This window comes from Phlebotomus papatasi, chromosome 1 (genome assembly GCF_024763615.1).
Source record: "Phlebotomus papatasi isolate M1 chromosome 1, Ppap_2.1, whole genome shotgun sequence".
Classification (NCBI taxonomy): Eukaryota; Metazoa; Arthropoda; class Insecta; order Diptera; family Psychodidae; genus Phlebotomus; species Phlebotomus papatasi.
Window position 1 is genome coordinate 17,008,273 of NC_077222.1, and position 23,697 is coordinate 17,031,969.

Genomic DNA, 23,697 nt, shown 5'->3' on the forward strand with positions numbered 1-23,697 from the left:
ATGTTGAATCACTTCGAGGTAATTCTGAGAATTTCATTTATTTTAACAGGTTTAATTTGCTGCAATATGGTTAATTTGATCTTCTGGTAGTCCCATGACTTTGTTGTGTCCTCGATGAATCTTTTTTTCTTTTCAGAAGGAAAAGTGTCTAGCTAGAATAATTCAAAAAATCAGGAAGTAATAATATTCCAAAAAATCTTGTTTTTAGCTTAAAATTAAATGGTTAACAAATAATCATATCATATCTTACTTAAATTTCAAAAAGAAAGTTCAATGAATGCTACATAAATTATTACAATATTTTCATAAATCATAAATTAATTAAAAAATGTTTTTTCTAAAGTTTTCGTAATTATTTTCAAAGAAATATTTAAGAACAATCACTTTAAACGATTTAAATCAAATGACTTTATATTTATATTTTTGATTTTTTCAAATAATGATGTATTATTTAGACAATAAAAGTAGATTACTAAGTAATTATAAATATCCGTCTAACAGAAAAAAATCCCAAACAGAAAAAATTTTTGGCCTTCTGGTCCCAGTCCCAATTTATTGGTAAATAGATAATTATTCTGTTCAGGGGAATAGCAAATTTGTCTGTTTATCCTATAATAGAATTCTCATGGCCGGTTTTTGGGCAAGACATGCTTAATTTTTAGGCATCGACATGATAATGGAATTCTAATTTTATCTTATTTTGGGATTGAGTCGATCTCGTTTTGGACTTGATTTTACTTCTATTACATTTTGGAATTAATTCAACTACACCTTGGGCTTGATTCTAATCTGGTTTTAGATTGATAGTATTCCATTTTGGGAGTGATTTTATCTAATTTTAAAGTTGATTTTATAAGATATTGAGATTAATTCTATCTTATTTTGGAATTGATTTCACCATTATCATATTTTGGGATTAATTCAATCTCACTTTGGGATTGATTCTGTTCAGTTTCGGATTTATTCTATTCTATTTTCGGAATTATTTTAGCCCATTTTGGAGTTGATTTTGTCACATTTTGGGATTGATTCTATCGTAATTTAAAATTGATGTTATTCCATTTTGGGATTGATTCTATTCAATTTCGGATTGGTTCTATTCCAGTTTCGTATTCATATTATCTAATTTTGAAATTGATTTTATTCCTTTTTATCACATTTTGGGATTGATTTTTTCTCATTTTGGAACTCATTCTATTTCAATTTCGGATTGATTCTATCTCATTTTCGGATTGATTTTATCCCACTTTGCGGCTGATTATTCTAAATTAATTTAATTTAGTTAATTCTTTTCCAATTTTACTTATTTAATTAATTTCCATTTTCCAAGGGAACGGAAAGAATTATCCGTTTTCAACAGAATTTTTATTATTCAGGGACTGAGGGAAATTCTTCTGTCTGAGGTAAATTTTATTCTTCTTAGGAGTAAAGAAATTTATTATTCCTCTTAACAATAAAAATCATAGATTCCAAGAACAGTAACAAACAGTTGACGCTATCGGATTCACTTATTTTATTGGATTCCAGATTAACACTGCTGGACCTACTAGAGTAGTAATACACACAGAAAAATTTTGACTCTAAATTTAAGAATATATAAGATCCTGGGAACTTAAATTGGACGTGAATCCCCAAGGCGTTTAAGTTTAGAAATTCTGAACGAAGGAAATGAACTAGAATCCCTAGCTCTTTCAAGTTGAGATATCGGAAACTTATATTCAGTATTAGCTGGAAAATGAAAAATGTCTACGGATTTGCAAATTGCAACTAAAACTAAATGATCAAGGATTTAGAATTAGGACATTGGCATTCATTGAATGGGATTTGAAATTAAATTTCTGGGTATTTCTGAACGATATATTTCGCTTAAAACTTTCACCTGATGCACCTAGGATCTATTTTAAAATAATGTTGCAGTCCTTTTATTTCATTTATTGATAAGGATAATGAAGAATGAATCGACACATTTTTTAAACACTTTTTGAGAAAAAGATCGACTATGGAACTATTCTTTAAGAAAATTCTGTTCTTTTATCCATTTTTGTACTAATTTTAGTGATCTTGACTTTGAACTTTGAACTTTTTTTTTACAAATTATAATTGAGAAAAATGTTCTAATGAATTTAAAAATCTAATTTAAATACAATCTTGATGAACCTATAGCGTATTTTGTAAAGCAGTCTTCAGACTAAAGATTTCGCCCAATTTGTGAAAGTTCTAAATTCCTAACTAGTAAGTAATTTTATTGGTTATTCGAAATCCGATAAGTCATTAATGTTTAATAATCCAGTCCTAAGTCAAAATTATCCAAAAAACTTGACTGATATGGAATTAGAGAACTTAAGCCATATGCCCAAGCCCCCAAGACTTAGGTCTGAAGTTCGTATAAGAGGAATACTATTTTTGGTCAATAAAGTAGCAAATTTGATAAGCAAAAAACTCAAAGTGGTCAGTAAAAAAATTAAAATTTTCATTAAAAAATAAATTTTGGGAAGTAAGAAGTATATCCATTCGATCAGTAAAATTTGTTCATAACTTTTTAATTTCTCCTTTAACAATAGTATTTTACTACTTACGAATTTTTATTTATATTAACATTTTTTACTAAAATACTTACCAATCTATTACAGCTTTCTGTGAGCTGAAAGCTTGCTAGAAGCACAAAAAAAAATTTAACTTGAAGAAAATGCCGAGGCATTGCTTATAATTTTAATGGAAAATGCTCTTTACGAATCAAAAAAAACTTTCTACAAAGTTTCGTTACAAATAATATGCTAAAATTTCAGTTTTTGAATACTTTGGACAGATATGGAAAGCTTGAAAGATTCCTTACAAGCTTTTCTAAGACGATAAGCTTGCTTTAAGAAAATTTCATTCGAAAGCCTCCCCTAAGCTTTTCTAAGAATGCAATATTTCCCTTTTAAACAAATTATCACAAATCCACTTTGAATCAAATGCTTTGAATTAAATGGTTTTGGGCTTTTTGGAAAGCTCAGAAGATCCGACAACAAAGCTTTAAACAAGTAGGAGTTTTTGGCTGAAATGAAATTGCCTTTAAAATTAATTGAAGTTCTTGAATTATTTTTAGTATTAGGGTAAAATGGGGTAATTCAGAACAAGGGGTGAATAAATAGCTCTCAGAGTGAACCGTGAGCGGCGATCGGCAAAATTGTGCCGATCTGGAGCTAAAAATCGAAAGATCGGTACAATTTGGCAAAAAATCGACAGATCGGCGTTTTAATTAGCAATAATCGGTAAATCGGCTCGATTTTAGCGAAGGATCGGCAGATGTGAATTTCAGTTTGCTCTTTCTGGAATTTCGAAATTTTCCCACTATTTTGGATGGCCAAAGATGAAAAGTAAACATCGAAGAAGGACAAAACTTTACATTCAAATTTCTACGTTGTTTTTCCCTTTTGCCATATGAAACCAGGAAATCTCAAAGTTCCAAATTAGATATGATTCCAAATTACCCCATATTACTTTATCCTTTCTTTTTTAAATCTAAATAATTACGTGTATAATATCGTGTATATTACATCGAATAACTTTGTTCTTTGATAAGGTTCGCAAATTTTGTAAATTTATTTTATGTAAGTTACAGTTTTTGTAAAAATTAAAATACAAATGGAAAGGAAAACCTTAAAATAGAGTATTGAAATTCAGGGGGTAATCAGAACTGCCATAAATTGTTCACTTTGGATGCTGATCAGCGGGATCATCAGCGCCGATCTACATCTCACAGTTCACTTGCTAACCATACTTGTCCACCCCTTTGTTGAAATTTCCTTTTTGTCCACAACAGAATTTTTAAGTCCACCTAAAATTACAGTTCCAACTGAACCCTTTTCCGTGTTTTTTAGTGAGGAAGACAGTGGCTGGAAAAAATGCATTTGTTTATCCAACTTCTTGCAACTCGCAGAGATACGGTAGCTGCTACAACAATTACCATCTTTGTTTGTCGATCATAATGTTTAAGTTTATTATTAAATGGATTTCTGTTTGCTGAACATCTTAGCATTCTGCGGTGGGACTAATATTTAGTCCAGTGCTTGTAGTGTAAATTAAATGAAATTATATTTACCATCTTGGCTCCAACTCTCAGATAATTCTACTCACTATTCTCTGGAATTTTTTTTTAATGTGAAAAATGAGCCAGAATTTTTGGTGGAAAAACTCTCAGCGTCTCGAGAATTTGACCCTGTTTTTATTAGAAAGCCAGACGGTCATTTTTTGGTTGGTTTAGTCGAAAATCAAGGTGAGACTGATGCAATCCATGGTGACATCTCCAAAGAAAAAAACCCTCCGTCCACATGCTATTTGTCTTTGAAGTGATGAGATGGACAAAAAAAGTGAATATTTTTATTCAATATTTAATATTTACTCTCATGAAACACGCCCATCGCGAGAGTTTCCAACAAAAAAGTCGTGAGGTTCTTTTCTCCGAAAAAAAACAAAGAGATACATTGTGATGTTGCTGTGGCTATTATCCGATCTTTATTGCACTCCTCCACTTCCTCTCTCCCGAAATTCCCGCGCAGAGGACTCCTTCCTCCTTTGGTCACAGTTTCGGGGCCTTTTCCCCCGGGAGTGTGCTCAAGACTGAACGCAAACACCGGGTTCTTGTGATGATCATCACGTTGAAAGATCAATGACGTCCGAATGTTGAGCAACAATTAAGTGTATTATTTTGTGTGCTGAAGAAAAAACACTGGCCCTTTAATCTTTCTGTATGGCTCTTCAAACAACTTTTACCGACACTGACGAGAACATTTCCGCCTCTTCTTCCCGAAAAAAAAGAACTTTTTACGGACATGAATAAGTCTGAAAAACATCTCACAAAATTATAGTGCTGAGATCAAGAAATTAGAGGCGATATATTACAAATGAAATGAAAATCTTTGTTACATTCAATGTTGCAACCAAAAATGTATCAAATGTATAAAATTCTATTAAATGTTGATTTTTTTAATTTTGTTTTAATAATTTTTAATTAGTTTCAGCTACAATAAATGAAATCGTTCGTATGGTTGTTTCTTAAACTCTATCAAAGCGATGGAAAATTTCAGGGAATTTCATGGAAAGTGCCCAGGATTTGCACGGTCTTCAAGCTTCATAACGACTAAATTTTTCCTATATTTTTCAATAAATGTGAGTAATCGCATCCTCTTTTTAAAATATATTTCGGAATCGCATTCATTCAGAAATATAGGAAAAATTTAGTCATTATGAAGCTTGGGACCAAGCAAAGCATAGGCACTTTCCCCTACGACTTTAAAATATTAACTTTAAAAAATAAAACGAAGACGGCGAATAAAGCATTTTTCGAGAAACAAAGTGAAACATACAAAAATTTAAATCAAATCGAGCTTCAATTTAAGTGTTTCCTTTATTGTTTTTAAGTGTGCAAAAACAGTTTTATGGACAGTCTTTCAGGCTTAACTGAACGTTTTGGCCAAGAACTGGAGTAGTGATGTTCAGCTAGTAAGTGTCAAAAAATATTTTAATGATCAGTTGTTAAAAGCTCGAGTCTGAGACTTTCTTTTAAGGTGTCTACACATTATGAGAAATTTCTGTCAAAAATGAGCTTCAAGAAGTGTGTATCAAAAATTTCTTACACATTGATATGAATTTTTGACAAAAAGATGGGGATTTGAAGAAAATTTGTCTAATGTGTAGGCAATTTCTTTCAAAAATCATATTCAATTCAAGGTAATTTCCATCAAAACTTTTTGAAAGAAATTATTCACTACAGATTGGAACAAAATTCCTTAAAGTCATTTTTGACAGTATTCTTGAAGGAAACCATCACGATTCAAGATTGTTTTTCTTGAAAATCTATTGTTTTTTACTGAAAAAATTGAGAACAGCGATTGGTGAAGTTCCTAGGCATGGTATTTAGTGAAATTTTCATAAAAAACAATTTCAAGAGCAAGAGGCTTGGGAATGACAGCAATCTTTCAAAAATTTTTGATGGAAAATAAACCCAATGTAAAGGTATTTTTTCAAAAATATGAATTTTTCTTTGAAGAATTTTTGAAGTAATTCTTGATGAAATCAACTGCTATGTGTAGATGTTGACAACTTTAGTGAGTAGGGGAGATTGGGGCAAAAAATCACAAATCGAAAAATTCAAAATTCAATATCTTCCAAGGTAAAAAAGATAGCGGCTCAATTTTTTTCTATAGATAGCCTCCATAGACCTTCAATGTCGTAAGTTTCTTAGAATTAGAACAAGGAATTTAGAAAATAAAAAATATCGAAATTTTTAGCCCTATTTTTGAAATATTTTCCTTGCGGAAGATAACAATTATTACCTACTTATTTTCCAAAATTGATGCACTGGTGAATATTTTCTAAATAATTTTGATTTTTTGAATACGAATCCGCTATCTATTTTAGAATTTCACAAAAATTCTTTTCTCCAGAAATCATTTTATTAAAAATGGCCATTTGGGGTAAAAGTAACAAAAGGTATAGAGCAAAAAGTAACAAAAAAGCGAAGCAATTCTGATGTCTCACGACGAAAAGACACGTCATTATCATGTCTCGCTGCTTTTTATTTGCATTGGTCATACGATTTGCAGTTTTTTGTGTTTTTTTTTCTAAAATAGCTTGAAAAGCGCTTTTCTCGTTTTCTCACTTTTCTCGCAGAGAAAACGGTGTTATACAAAGGTGTAGATGAATAAATTTTCTATGAAAATATGTTCTCTAGGTATTTTTTCAAATTTACGGAAGCCCGTAATCAGGGGGATGACATTAGCTCTAAAAAATGCGACCGGTTTTAGTGTAATTTTTTCCCTGTTTTCGTACACATTTCACGAGATATCTCCAAAACCACGTAGGATGCCAATTTAGGGTTTTCGGTTGCCTCTTCATTATTAAATTGGCTTTTATTTTGTATTAGTATTCTTTGGTAATTCATTTTACAATGATATAAAACAGCTAATAAACTCCAAAGTTTTTTCGGCTCGCTAGAAACATATGGGAAACATAGGAAATGTCATGTCCCTGCCCGTAATGAAGCGAATCAAAATATAATAATACCCAATGTATTTCTAAATCGACCAGGATCATCATTTTCTGACAAATAAAACGGGAACAACGCGACTGATAGGCCAAGGTACCTCGCAGAGCTTGTGGTTGCTGGATCATCTTCCAGGTCTTCGTGTCTCCGTTTGCCTGGTTCAGGGAGTCGTCATTATCGCAATTCCATATTTGTTGAGGGTTCTATTTTCTGGAATCCTTTGCCAAGGAAGCGAAAGAGGGGGCTTATCTTGAGTCATGTGGCCTCCATTAACACCTCGTCCTAACTTATTGTATAGGGCCAATTTTTGTTCGGAGGACAGTTTGTCCAAAGTACTTTTAAATAAATTGAATTGACTTGAAATTGATAATGAATATTTACGAAACTTTTTTGATCTCCTAAAACTCAGGTGCGGGAGTTCTGGAAAGGGAAGATCAGGTTTTTTTTTATCTCAGCGAAGTAAGGCCCAGCTTTACCATATTAAAATTTGAAATCGATCGATGCCATAGGGGCAGAGCTGTTGAGAAAACAAAAAAAAAAAAAAGATCTTCAAAATGGGAGAAGGAAGAGTAGAGATTAAGGAATCGGTACCGGCTAATATCCCGAATGGCAAAATCCCGAAAAACCAAAGTTTTTTGTTTTTTGTTTGGACATTATTAAGTTTGAAAGACCGGTCGGTAGAACGGTAGAACGAACAGCCAGGAAATTTTATAGGAACCTCTATATTCGTGATTAAAGGTGTCTACACATTGGAGCTGATTTCATCAAAAATTATTTCAAGAATTCTTGAAAGAAAAATTCCTATTTTTGAAGGAATTTTAGAAGAAAAATGCCTCCACATTTGGGTTTATTTTCCATCAAAAATTCCTGACAGATTGCTACCATTCCCAAGTCTCCTGCTCTTGTAATTGCTTTTCATGAAAATTTGTTATTTCTCTGTTGAAAAAAAGCGAGAAAAATGTTTGTGGAAGTTCCTTGGGATAGTATTTAGAGAATTTATGTGGAAAATTTCCCAAAAATGCGAAGGAAGAGTGTTTTTCTGGAAATGTCCTTCCCAGAATCCAACCCAGCCTTTGAAGGAACATTTCCTCTGATTTTTCTCTAGATATTGACGGAAATCATTGCAACTGTGTATTCCTGAGGTGTTCTTCAGTACAGTGCACTGGCTTTGTACACTGATGCAGTAACTTCTGGCAATTTCTAGAGAAAAATTAGAAGAAATGTTCCTTCAAATCGGATTCCACTAGGAACAACATTTCCAAAAAAACACTCTTCTTTTGCATTTTTGGAAAATTGCCCAACCAATTCACTAAATACTATCCCAAGGAACTTCACCACACGGTTTTCTCACTATTTCTGTCAGAAAACAACAAATTTTCATGAGAAACAATCTTGAATTGTAATGGTTTCCTTCAAGAATTCTGTCAAAAATGACTTTGATAAAATTAGTTCCAATGTGTAGAGGGTAATTTCCTTCAAAAATTTTTGATGGAAATTACTTTTAATTGGATATTATTTTTGAAAGAAATTGCCAACACATTAGACAAATTTTCTTCAAAAACTCATCTTTTTGTCAAACATTCATACCAATGTTAGGCAAATTTTTTGATGCACGCTTCTTGAAGCTCATTTTTGACAGAAATTTCTCATAATGTGTAGACACCTTAAGCAATCACGAAATACATTTTGGCAAAGTTTAGGCCAGATATGAGGACATGATATTTTGTGAGGATTAGGTGAGAATATTAAAACTCATTTTAATACACTCTGATTCTTTTTTGTGAAATTGTACTGGCCTGCAATTTTAGTTTATTACTTACTTTACTGATGTTGAATTACTGGCATTTTATGTATATTCTGAAGAAAAGGCAAGATTGTGTCTGTGAAGCACTGTTTCTAAGGAGCAATAGAAAATGTAATCTCAAGTGTTTGTTCATTGTCAGCGGCTTTGGCAAGGTGCCCAGAAAAAAGGTACCCAAGAACATGGAAATTCTTGGCGGAATGTCTGTCTCTGGGATGTTCCTGGGAGGAAAAGTGTAGCAGCTGCAATTGGAAAATATCACAGAAGGGATGTGCGGGAGGAATTTCACTGGAAATAACATCTCGACAAATAAAAATGTAGTTGTTGGGAATTGTTAGGAGAGCAAAATCAGGGTGACAAGAGAGATTTCGGTGTTTTGTCAAGGGGAATCGGTCTGATAGTTGTCCTGGCAGCTGTTTCAACCTCGAGTGCACCTTTTGCGCACGTCCTGAATGATTTTAAAAGGCGCAAGACACGAGGGTGCATCGGTGTTTAAAAGACACCGAGGGGGAGTTTTTCTTCTCTTTAAATGCATCATCTTCCAAGAAACATCCTCAAAAGCGTCTCTTTAACCGTCTTTAAATTCGCTCGGCAATCTTGCGCAATGTCTCTACAATGTGAAATCTATTTTGGGACTAGAGAGCCGGAGCAATGAAAAATGACTGCACTTTTCTCCGGATGTGATAAATAAATTTGCTCACATCAGACCATATTAATTTAGAATAAGTGTCTTTCTATTTCTCCCAAGTCACCCGACAATATGTCTCTTGCCCATTTCCTGTACAGAAAATCTTTGCTGGTGAATATGTTTTCGTCAAGCGGACTAGCCAATTTGGCTTGCAATTAATACGCTGGTTATTATCAAATTATTATCAGCAAATTTGACTAAATGCTGCAATTGGATTGCTGTTTTAATTTATCTAATTATGCAGCAGGAAGTGAAGAGTTTGTTGGCATTTGATGCATGGTTATATACTATTCCTATTATTTCGAAAAGACAAAAAGCTTATGCATATTATGCACTATCAGTGTCTTTTTAAAAATGTTCAGGAAGACAGATTTCCAAGAACATTTGTTGTGGAACGTCTATCTTTAGGGGTCTATCTGGGAGGAATTTTTGCAGCTGCAATTGGAATAGAAATATCGCAGAAAAATACACAAGAACTTCAAAAAAAATAATAATTTCTTAAAATTATGGAGTAAGGGAAGAGTACCAGCGATCGGCAGTGTTCCTCGGATCGTCAGGCTAATACCACATTGTTACTCCAAATTAAATTATTTATAAAAATTATTAGCTACTTTTTACCATTTAACTTTCACAAGAATACAGTGCATTAACTCAGATTCAATTTATAAAACCAATTTTCCCTGAGACACTTGATTAAATTCGTGACGATCCGAGGTACAGAGTGCAAGTTTACAATTACACATATTTTTTATTAATTTATTGTAAAAATTAAAAATTCGAAAGCACAGATATAGTTAAAAGGATCACTAATGTATCAATTAGCATACATAAAAATACCAAATAATGTTTTGTGGATTATATTTTCAACTAAACATGAAGCATGTCTCTTAACATTCCGATCCGGGGTACTCTTCCCTTATCACCAAAAAATTAAGAAAGATAATGTCTTTCTCTTGTTGCTGAACATTTTGTTTAGCGATCTTTATTATGGTTCAAGATCAATAAGAAAAGTTCAAGAGGTAGGGGAGACTTGGGCAAAAAGTCACAAAACGGATATTTTATTTTTTTTCAAGCTACTCGAGCACTTCAAAAATTTTTAATTAGCGCAGCTTTATAGAAAATTTACCGCTCTACAACTTTGTGAAAGTAATTTTCCTCTATTTTGTAAGCCATTTCGTTTATTTTCGTTTATCGAGCCAATTTCAAAAAGGTAATTTTGTGACAATTCTTAAAAATGCTGGGGCAAATAGTACCCGACATGGGGTATTATCATATTTTGATTCGCTTCATTAGGACATATTTTCATAGAAAATTTATTCATCTACACCTTTGTAAAACACCGTTTTCTCTGCGAGAAAAGTGAGAAAACGAGAAAAACGCTTTTCCAGGTATTTTAGAAAACAATACGCAAAAGACTGCAAATCGTTTGACCAATGCAAACAACAAGTAGCGAGACATGGTAGTGACGTTTCTTTTCGCCGTGAGACATCAAAAATTGCTTCGCCTTTTTGTTACTTTTTGCTCTATACCTTTTGTTACTTTTTACCCCAAATGGCCATTTTTAATAAAAGGATTTCTGGAGAAAACTGTTGTAAAATTCTAAAATAGATAGCGGATTTGTATTCAATAAATCCAAATTATTTAGAAAATATTCACCAGTGCATCAATTTTGGAAAATAAGTAGGTAATAATTGTTATCTTCCGCAAGGAAAATATTTCAAAAATAGGGCTAAAAATTTTGATATTTTTTATTTTCTAAATTTCTTGTTCGAATTCTAAGAAACTTACGACATTGAAAAAGGTCTATGAAGGCTATCTATAGAAAAAAATTTGAGCCGCTATCTTTTTTACCTTGGAAGATATTGAATTTAGAATTTTTCGATTTGTGACTTTTTGCCCCAGTCTCTCCTACTCTATAAAATGTATAAAATTATCAACAGTAAATGTATAAAAAAATTTGAAATTGGTATTTTACACTTGCTTTATTATCATAATTTTCAACCACTTATAAATATTTTTTTTATTTTTCAAGAAATTTCAAACTTGTTAAAAAAAATATTAAAACACATTTTAGCAGGTATACTATATTTTAAAATATCGTATAAAGCTTAATTGATTTGGTTTAAAAAAGATATTGTTTTTATTTATTTCATATTTAATTGAATCATAAAACTTTAAAACTTATTCATACATAATATTGTTTTAAAACAAAAATTCGTTTCTTAATATTAAAAAAAAACCTCTTACTTTTCTCCTGCTACATTATGTAAAATAATGTTTTAATCATTTTCACTTAAAATTCGAGAATAATAATATATATTTAATTTTTTTTAATAAAAAATAAAAAATAATTTAAAAATTTTTAATTAAAATTTTTTTTTTAATAAAAAACCGAATTTGAAAATAAATTTCTAAGTAACCGATAGAATGAAGTTCTTCGGGAAGTCTACAGAAACCGTTCTGATCTACATTTCATCCATTATTATCTTTCTGTCAGCCCATCCAAACCCCAGATATTTCGGTTTAGATATGAAATTTATATAATTGAGAGATTTGATTCAGAATTACTACATAAAGTCCCACAATTTTGTGGTCCAAATTGAATTTGCATACATTTCGCTTTGGCTTACTTTAAACATGTTATGTACGATAAGCTAATCTAACCTTGTTACTGACTTTTATTATCAATTAAGAATTGTTGCTGGAAGCAATGAACTGTTAAACAGATCGTATTGTAAGTTAAGTAGTACTAGGGTTAGATGGGGTAATTTGGAATAATATCAATTTTGGAATTTTGAAATTTTAGCACTATTTTAGATGATCAAAGAGAAAAATAAAACCACGAAGAAGTACAAGACTTTACATTCATCAGTACTTCTTCGTCGTTTTTCTCTTTTACTATATCTAAAACACTTAGAAAATCTCACATTTCCAAATTAGACATAATTTTAAATTAGTCAATCTTACCCTATGTGCAAATAGATCCAAAACATTAATCCTCGCAGACTTGGAAAATTTGAAAAATAAAATCATGCTAATACTTAAATAAAGGACTTCCTGAGATTGTGAATTTTAAAGAAAAGTTGGTGTCTTTATTAAGATCTGCGCTTCAAATATTCACATGCCTTCCCCCCTCAATATTATGTACCTTAATAACCGATAAAACGACGTGAATAATAATTTGTCGGTACTTCCCTTCTCAAATTGGTGTTCCTAATTTGAAGATGAATTGATTATTTTATTAAGAAAAAGTCTCAAAAGGGACACGCTTGGATCACCTCCAGGAATTGTTCTTGGTTGTCTCCAGTAAAAAAAAACAAGTGTCGTTTGGAATGAAAAAAACACGAGTCTTTCTCACTGTCTATCGAACCGAAACAGTGTTTATAGTAGAACATTTTTTTCTGTTCATGACGACACGACACAATGATTTGGTAGTGAAAAAAATACAGAATAGCCCAAAACGAGGTGAAAGAGGAAAAATCTCAGACGAAATTCCCCCATTAAACACTCATTATAGTCACGGTGGATGATTCTTTGTCTCATAATTGCAGTGGATGGATTTATTGAGGTGAAATCACTGCCTTCCAGTGATCCTCCCACGCATGGATTTTAATTATGATTCACCCTTTCGTCTGCTCGGCAATTAAATTCAAACGGTCGCCTAGGTTATTCCTCCCGGTGTGCAGTATTGTTCTTCATTGACCCCAATTTCTGTAACGATCTTTTACAAAATCGTTGAATGAAATAATAAAACTCGAAGGATAAAAAAAATTATCACTTTTTCTGCGTAAATCACTTTTTTCATAGAACGAAATATTTTGTCTAATTTATTTGCCCAAAAATAAAGCACTTGAATCCATTTTAATGATTGAAATGGTGCCAACACTTCTGGAGAAATTCCCCCATCAAAAGCATCAAAAATAGTTCTTGTTCTTGTCATAGACGCTCAAGAAAATCAAGGGTGAAGCCCGAATTGTCTCTGACACTCCCAAAAATAGAGAAAAAAAAGCGGAAGGTTCAATCATTTTCGGCGACAGACAGAAAAATACTGGAACATGTCAAATATTATTTCTTCAATATATTTTGTAGTTACATTTTTTTGGTTTAACATTCTTTGTTCAATACGGTCTCCTGCACTCACAATCGCAGCAAGAACCATATCGTGCAGACACGATTGAGTTGGTGGTTGATGGCACTTACCAAAGTCTTTCAGTTGGAATAGCAACTGATTGCAGTGCAGGGCTATTATTGACTTCCGGTAAGAAAAGGTAACGTTCAACACTGGCAAATTGATGTCACCGGATTTGGCACTATCAGCCAACGTTTATCTGGACAGAGGCTCCAGCCTTGAAGTGCCTCTGCCCAATTTATGACAGCTGTATATTTCCATCCTGAGAACCACTCATCTTTTGTCCATTTCGTATTTTTCTCACAGGAAAAGTCCCAGTGTGTTTCCCATTTAACCAATAATGCCTTATCAGATGGAATTTATACTCAGAAAAAAGCGTTTCAAACATGGATTTTTCTCTTGAAAGTTTGTAAGATTTTTTTTAGGTAATATTTGTGAATTTTTATTCAGTTCAGCTGAACTTTTTTAATCAAATTTAAAGAATTAACAAAAATAAGAACAGTTGTCAGCGCCATTCCTGGAAAAAAAACAGTGCCCTCATGCGGGGAAAATGTTATCAGTATGTCAGGATTTCTTTTTAATTCATTTTCATTTCGAATTTGAATTATTAATCTAGAAAAGTGAATCATAGTCAACCTGCTTCATATGCCATTTTCTCTTTAATATTATATTGCACTTTTAAATAAATGTTATCACTGATGACTATTTCTAATGCGGTCATCAGACAGATAGGCTGTTTCTGAAGATTTAGTAAATATTTCCAGAATACAAGTAATTGCAGTAATTTTTGAAAATATTCCTTATTGAGAAATTGTGAATGTTATCATATCTTTAATTTTGGTTTCAGTCGAAATTCCGAAAACCAAAATCCCGAATGGATCGAAATTCCGAAGAACAAAAATACCGAATTGTATAAAAGAAACGGAAATCATAAAAAATGTAATTTCTAAAACCAGTAAAATGTTCTTACCAGACGGAAAATTAAGAAGCTATCAACGACTTTGAAATTTTTCGTTTGATTTAAAGAATTTAATGATTTTTATTTAAAGGTTTAATTTATGTTATTTTAGTTTTTATTGTTGCTTTTACTGCTCTCGATATTGTCACCTAGGGAGAAGTGGGGCTATTTTGAGCTATGGGCCTACATTGATGTACAATTTTACTGCTCAACTCAAATAGAGAGCAGTTATATAGTCCACTTTTTTCCTACTTGTGACACAGCTAGAGGTCAAACAATGAAATATATCGACTTTCGCAGTTCGACGACCCCTCAATAAAGCAACATTATCTAGGACAGTCTTATTTTCTTCCCCGCCCTCCTTCCCGTTCTAAAACCATATTTTTTCGGTTTCTTTCAAAAACGGTTGGAGGTAGAAAAGGAGGTACACTGAGAGAAATCCGAAAAAGTTAAAATAACATTCCGGAAATGTTAATTTTACCCTGCAGTATTGATCCGAAATCGGTGTAAATATTACCCTTTTTAGGTGTATCAGGAGTTAAAACTACCCTTTTTCATGTTAATTTTGCTCTTAAAAAGGTGTAAAATTAACATTAAAAAATGTTGATATATTTTTACACTCAAAATGTGTTAAATTTCTGAGAAAAAAATGTTAATCGCACCCTCTTTTTTTTCTCAGTGTAGTAAAGGTGAATATTTCATCCTTAGAACCTATGTTCAAAAAACATTTCGATATCGAATTTTCGAAGGTAAAAGTTTAATCAGTTTGAACACTGAGAAAAAGAAGAGGGTGCGATTAACTTTTTTTCCTCATAACTTTAACACTTTTTAGGTGTAAAAATATATCAACATTTTTTAATGTTAATTTTACACCTTTTAAATGATAAAATTAATATGATAAATGGTAACTTTAACCCCCATTATACCTAAAAAGGGTAATATTTACACCGATTTTGGATCAATGCTGCAGGGTAAAATTAACATTTCCGGAATGTTATTTTAACTTTTTCGGATTTCTCTCATCAGTGAAGGACCTATTTTTCAATCGATTTCTTGAAATATCTTGAAATTTCCAATTCGGTTGCATCGGGCTTAATCGGTAATAAATCGATAATATGCTCGTAAGTGATATAGGGGGAAAGGAACGTCTATTGACACTTTAAGAACTCGTGTCAGCACCTATTGACACCCTACTATGTACCATTTGGGATATGAAATTTGAACATTTCTGTTTATAGTAAAAGGTATATTACAGAAAAAACGTTATATTACTTATACTTTACTAGATACATTAAATAATTTTCAACATTTTAACAAAAGTATCAATAGGGGTTCCCTGTCGAACAGACGTTCCTCCGACCCTACATTTTCGAAGTTATGTTTTTATTTGTTTACATACTTTGTTACTCATTCTAAAATATTCTAAAATGTGCTAGGCAATTTTATATTTAGTAATACTTTTTTTTTAATTTATAAATCTGTTTAAACGGTAGTAAACCGGTATGCACCCAAAAATCATGCGGGCAAATAATACATGAAGAGGTCTTCTTCGTAAGTTCAAGTGCTTCACAAAGGTGAGACGCTTTGCCATCTCTTTTTTTTGCATATTTCTAAAGGAACCTGAATTAGATTACGTTAAAGCCCAGTTATTCTTTAGAAATATCTTAAAAAATCGTTTGTCAATGTAGCTCAAAGTAGCCCCGATAGCCCCACCTTTTCCTATTCGTGATTTAGAGCTGTTCTGGATTTTGGTGCTTTGGGAGTTGGACTATTCGGGATTCCATTAGGTTATCGATTTTGGCGTTTTACAAGATTTCGACTGACTTGGGGTTTCGGTATTTAAGATTTTGACTACCATCGATAAGACCTAAACCGAAAATATAAGTTTCAAGTTCTTTTAAATGTTCCACAACTTACAAAATTACTGTGTTCGCTGTAATCTAATAAGAAGTAAAAAAACTAGATTTAAGAATATTGTGGCTCTATAAAGAAGATTAGGGGAAACTGGGGCACCACCAAACACGGAGTACCACCAAACACTGCGATTTTTTAATCGGATATTGGATATCAGAGGATAAGACCGATAGGAATTTATAGGCACTATAGGGATGCTTGTCCACTGAAGGAATGATCGAGATGGTCCAAGTAGTTTAGAAATAAAAATTACTGTTTGGTGGTAACCCGTGTTTGATGGTGCCCCAGTTTCCCCTATTCCAAAAGACATATTTTTTTAGCTAAAGAGAAATAGGTATAAAATTCAATTCTCCTGAATTTTGGGCTTAAAGACAAATTCATCTGAGTGTATGTGCTTCTTTGAGTCTCAAGAAATTTATCTTGAGCCTCGTGCAGTTTCTTGAGTCCACCAAATTTAGCGTTCGCGGGGTAAAAGGTGAGGTTCGACAGGTGGTTGGCAACTGCCTCAAAAAATCTTGGCGCGCAATTTTTTTTATCTCATTCACTCTCGATTTTGCCTCAAAAAATGTTTGAGCATCACGCAAGAATGGCGGGAAAAAGGTGGAATAAAAGAGTGCACAAATGCCATGTGAACTGTTGAGGTAAGAAAGGAAAGAAGTCTGCATATAATATACCTCAAAAGAGATGCACATTTACCTGGGAAACGCATACAGAGATGCACCTCTTGAGCTTGGCAAGGTGCAAAAGTTATTTTGGCGCGAAAATACTTATGTACTTGTCCTTTCGAGGTGAACCCAGGGGAGATTCTTTTGAGGCATTGTGTGACAAAGGAACTTGTCGATCGATCAAGAAATGGAGGGATTTCTTTACAATTTCCTCCTCAACTGCCCTGAATGGGTCTTGGAATCTCTTTTGGACTGAATTTGCGCATAAGAAAAATGAGGGTGAAAAGTTACACAAATTACCTGTTGGGCCGCAAAAAAGGTGGATTAAGGCTTATGCTTCGGCAATCAAAGGAAAATCCCATTTGCAAATTTTTGGGCAGAAATTTTGGTTTTATTTGAGTGGAAAGGGATCTTCTGCTCAAAAATGATCACTCGGTAATTATATATTTGGGAAGATGTAACGTCCAACAGATGTATTTGGGTATTTGCACCATTTCGCGCTCAGTTTTTGAGTGAGGTAAATAAGGATGGAGATGGACTCGATATATACCTCAAAAGGCCTCAAAGTATTGAGCCAGACGGTGTTTGTTACTGAGAAAAACATCTGCTCAAAAATTGAGACCGAGTCTCAATAAATATCACGTATTCCAGTGTGATTCTGCTCTTTCTCCTCTTTCAGCCAAATGCCTCAAAAAAGTTTTCAGAGCCTCAATGTGCAGGACAAATGGTTGGAACCAGAGTTGAGATCTTCTCGAGATCAAATGAATTACCAACGATTTCTTTTTCCACAATCATCAATAGATCTTCAATCCAGAGAGTCATCCTCTCTGGATCACTTTTTTTATGGAGGCCCATTGCTCAAAAATATGCCCTCAAAATGTGCCAGAACATACACCATGTTGTGTGGGAGTCATAGAAATTTTGAGGTACAATAGGCGAATAGGATGAATTATATATAAAACTCCCCTTGAGCTCAAAATTTCTCAATTTTGCATAGAAGTTTTTTGGCTGGGTATAGAGACTCCCTTAAGAAACCAGATGTCTTCACAGGTAATTTATAGATGAGGCTTCTGCTATTTCTTGCCATGGTCAATAATAGATACTCAAGTGTATCCGACAGCCGGCACGTTTCTTCTTGTCAGTTCCTCAAGAAGCTCACACATTTTTCCCGCCAAAAATCTCTTACATCCAGAAGAACTAACACGCAAAATAAGTGCCTCAACGCGCAATTACAGATCTCTATGTACATAGTCACTCCCAATTGATGTCTACCACGCCTTTTACACATAGAAAACAAATGTTTAAATATTGTAGTTCAATTTTTGCAAATATACCCCAAATTCGGCAGTGTATCTTGTACTTAAAAATTCCAAAAGAAATATTGAAATACTTGTAGAGACCTTATACAATATGTAAATATGTTACATAATTAAAAGAACTTTTTAAATTATACATTAGTTCTTTATTGTTTTGCTACCTTTTTGCACATTTTTTGTAACATTTACGACTTTACTTGTTTAATTTTATTATTTATTCCATTAAATGTAAAGACTGTGCTGAATACAAGGAAAAGTTTTAATAATTTCATTGATCTTAAACTCAGAGTATTACGTAACATTAAGTATTATGTAACAGATGTATAAGGAAATTAAAATATTTTTTGTTTGAGGATTATCCGGTGATCGCCAGTGGGAATGGAGTCACCTTAAGATTAAAAAAAAAATTTAATCTTTCTTTTAATTAAATAAAAACTTTTTTATAAATCTTTCGGAGAGCTTTAAAGCTCTGGAATGATGCCCGGATTGCACACCGGAAAATCTTGATTTATTGTCTTGATAAATCGGATGTCTAAATATTCAAGAAAATTATTTTTGGTTTATTATTACTAATAAACAAGAAGCTTTTTATTGTTGAAGCTTGCTCTTGCTACTCAAAAGCACTGTTTTAATACAGATCATCCTCTATAAACACAATTAATAAGAAGCAGGGAGGGTTCCGATTCAAGATTAAAATGTTCATTAAATCCGTATAATGAAGTTTTGGATATACCAAAAATTAATTAAATTTATTAACAAAATTCTATACATTTTAACTTGTTTTTAAAACAAAAATGAAAGAATTCTTAAATAAGTTTAGTTAAACTATGGAAAGTTCTAATATTCTTGATGAAGTTTCTGACGCTATACAAAGATTTTCTTTAAAATTTTAAGATGGTAAATATTTCATTTCTCTAAAAATAATTACTTTATAGTAAAAGAAATTGCAAAATAAATGATAAATTTAATTTGAAAAATAGAACTTTATTTTTTAAAGGCGTGTTATTTTTTAATTTACTGTGTTAAAAAATGAACTGTATTTTTTTAAATTTCATTTTAGGATTCTCTTGTTAATCTAGTGATTGATTAAGTAAAAGTATGAATATATGATTTTATCTTACATACAAAATTTAGGTCCCGGTTAAAATCCCGAAAACTAAAATTCCAGGTGCTAATTCGCCAGGTAAAGGCCAAAATCGAATTAAAATCTCGAAAGCCAAAATCCCGAAAGTGTAAAAATTTCGAGTAATCAAAATCCCGAATACCGAAATTCCGAATGGGTCGTAATCCCGAAAGACAAAATACCGAAAGGGTCAAAATCTTAAAAGCCAAAATCCTGAATTTTTGTGAATGACTCCTACGAAGGCACCCGCGCTTGTTGGAGGCAAAGAGACATTAACTGTGCTTTAGGAAATTATTCTACAATTTATCCTCTGTATAACTTTTCCATTTCTAGATTTTGATCATTAAGGAATTTAGCTTTTGAGATTTTGGTCTTCAGGATTTTGGCTCTTCGACATTATGGCTATTTGGGATTTTGACTCTTTCGAGATTTTGACCCATTCGGGATTTTATATCATCGTGATTTTGGCTTTCGTGATTTAGGCTTTCGGAATTTTGTTCAGTAGTGCAAAGTTTTAGAATATTACATTTTTAATTCTGTTTCTTGTTTAAGTTATTTTTCTTTATAAAACAACATATTCTATCTCTACTTTTTTTAAAACTTTTTAATCCTGTATCTTGTGTGTAAATAAATAAATTAAATTGATTTGAAAATTTTAGAGACCAAACTGAGAGACCGAACTTCCCAAAACTTTTCTTTTTTTTCTTTATATTTTGTTCTCTGGGAAAAAAGTTTTTTATCCTGGGCTGAACTATTCCATCCAACGACCATTTGATATAGTCTCCAGTCTCTTGGTAATTTCATTATCATCCCTATTCTTGATTCCATCTTCAATTTAAATTTAAGTTGAATTTCGAAATACAGAAGAAATTGATTTAGTAAAAAGAAAATTGATGCAGAAAGTTAATGGATTACCATTTAATGTATTATATCGATTATATCCTTTAAATGTAATATCAATAATGAAGTTACATACATTTATAGATTTTATTTACTTTATTTGAATAATAATTTTTCAAAAATTGGCAAAAAGAATTTTTTGTCGAAAAATACGCAAATTTTGTCGGTCTTATTAATCGTAGTAATTGCTATTGAAAAAGCACTAGGGTAAATGTGCCAAATTTCGGCATAGTTGCATGCAAGCACAAAAGTCTCAAGTTTGAAATGTAATATTTTTTATATTGATGTTTTTGTAACTTTTTTATAAGGAGTGTTGTTTGGAACCTTGTAGACAGTATATCATCTTTATTTTCTCTAAAATCATTCTTAATATATTTTAAAATGAATAAAAATGTAGACATAGCATTAGTGGCCTATTCCGTCCACCTTCATTCTCATAGTTTCTTGCCCTTCCGGAATTCTTCCAATGCCTTTTTTTCAAATCATCTTGCTCGTCGAAGCGGCATTTTTTGTTATTTTTTGCATTGTATAATCTCTAGAGTATGCAAAAACTAAAAATTCATAGAAATTTGAGAAACAAAAAATGTGGCCGGAATTTGGTACACTTACCCTACAATTCTTTATAAATAATACTTTAAAAAAATCTTTGAAATATTGCAATATATAAGCGAAATAAAATTGTCAAGTTTAGTTGTATGTTATGTTATAAAACTAATACTATAATGTTTTGAACTTTCTTAGGGTAAGTGTGCCAAATTTCGGCATAATTACATGCAAGCGTCAAAGTCTCAAGTTTGAAATGTAATATTTTAAATACAAATTGATTTTTTTATTCTTTCTTCTGAAAGAGTGTTGCTTGGAACCCTGTAAACAGTTTACCGTCTTTATTTACTCTAAAATCATTCTTAATACATTTTAAAATGAATAAAAATAGGCAAAAAACAAACGATCAGTAAAAAATTCTAAATGGGCAGTAAAAAATTAAAAATGAGCAGTAAAATATCTAATTATGGTCGGTAAAAACTTAAATCTTTACAAAAATGGGCCTAATTTATATATTTAACATTTAAAATATTTCCATATAGAGTGAAAAGCCCCTTATTTTCCCTTTGCCAAAATTTGGACGATAATATCACTGTTTCAAACTCATCTGTTTACTGCTCATTTATTCAATGCCATAAAAATATAGACATAGTCTTGGTGCCCTATTTCGGCCACCTTAATTCTCATAGTTCCTTGCCCTTCGGGAATTCTTCCAATATCTTTTTCACGTCATCTCGTTTGTCTAAGCTACATTTTTTGTTATTTTTTTGCTTTGTATAATCTCTAGAGTACGTAAAATCTAAAAGTTCATGGAAATTCGAGGAACAAAAAAGGTGGCCGAAATTGGAAGCTGGCTGGAATTTGGCACACTTACCCTATATTAAAATAATCGGAAAATTAAATGTGCAAAACATATGACAATTATTCTCTTTGTGTTCGAATTTAGGCTTTACAAAATAATGCTCTTTTTTCTCATATTAAACAGAAAAGTGATTTTTTTATATTGGAATAAACTTCGGGTTAATTAAAATAATTTCGTAATTTGTAATTTGGCACACTTTTGAGAGATCCTAAGATATCACAGTTTCACGAATTAAACAAAGTAAATATTCTCTAAATATCATATTTTTCTTATTATTATTTATTATTACATTTTATTAAAAATTTTCAATTTTAAATCAATTGCCTGATATTTGTTGAAATTATCATGATTGCTCATAAACGATTTTTATCTCCGATCTCTCAACATTTTTGAATGTTTAGTAGAGGCTACACAACAGTCCTATTATCTTCTTTTATTTTTTCAGGCCTTCGATAAATTTGCTATAATCAGCATAGCCTCAAAGTCTAACCCTTCTTGCTCGATCAGCCTTTAATGCCAGAGACTCGACACACCCAACATGAGTGCTGATTAGAATGGAAAATCTCATTCGAATATAGACCACATTGGACTGTATAAACAATGTAATTCGATATGACGCACTAAAGACCATTTATCTCTCATCTCATGTCACAAACGCATCCATCTCTCGAAACTTAACACTAAACATTTTTCTCAACTCGATCATTTTTGTGCAACTTTTTGTCCATCAAACAAACTATAAAGCACACATTTGATATTTACTCGAGAATGTTTTTTTTTTCTTACTCTGTCACTGTGTCACTTGGTACAATAGTATCTTTTTATCAGTTCTGTTTTTTATTTCTTCATCGCGTTCAATGTAAACAAATCGCGAATTACTGAAAAAAAAAGACGCGATCGTGACAACATCAGATAATTTTGGATAACTTGCATGGAGACTATCTTACAGATTTTTTTTTCTGGACTGTTGTTAGGAAGTCATACGATTTCCTTGAAAATTCTGGTAAATTCCCCAAAGTCAGAACTTTTTATTGGCGAATTAAGACGACGAACACAGTCTCGATAGTTTGAGAGAATGGGGCGTGCAAATTTAAACATTTGTGTAGTAAATAGTCTTGGATGATGGTTGGCGTTTTTTTTGTTTCTCTGTATTCCATTAGAGCTTCTGAAGGTGATCTTTGGCATTTGCGCACAGCAAATGTCGTAAGAAGTGTTAGAAATTGGGTCAATTAGATACTGCCGGTTTATATCCTCCTGTATTAAGTGTGTGTGCTTAGGCATTAAATTCTTTTTAAGATGCTTTGTAAATAGAGTTTTAAGAACTATAAATGCCAATCCAAATGATTTATTTGTAACTTAATTGCCTAGATCTAACTTATTAGGTCATAGGGGCTAATAGTAACACAACGATAAGGGTTGAATTTACACATGTTTTATTTAATTGATGGATTTTTTTAAAAAATAATTTCCAAAAAATATCAGAAATTGTATTCCTATACAAGAAGGTTTTCCATCCCCGAGATTTTATGTGCATATGAGTACACTATACACAAGCAAGTTCACAATGAACTGCATACACACGAGAATGTATATATTTAATACTTGATTTTTTGTTCTTACTTTCATCCAACTCTAAACACTTTCCAAATATATTTCACAAACACATATAAATTCGAATAAAAATCTGAATTAATTTTTAATAGTGGCAGCATTCGAAGCAGCTAGATATTAATCTTCTTTAAGTGTTTGTGCATACACATAAACCTACACA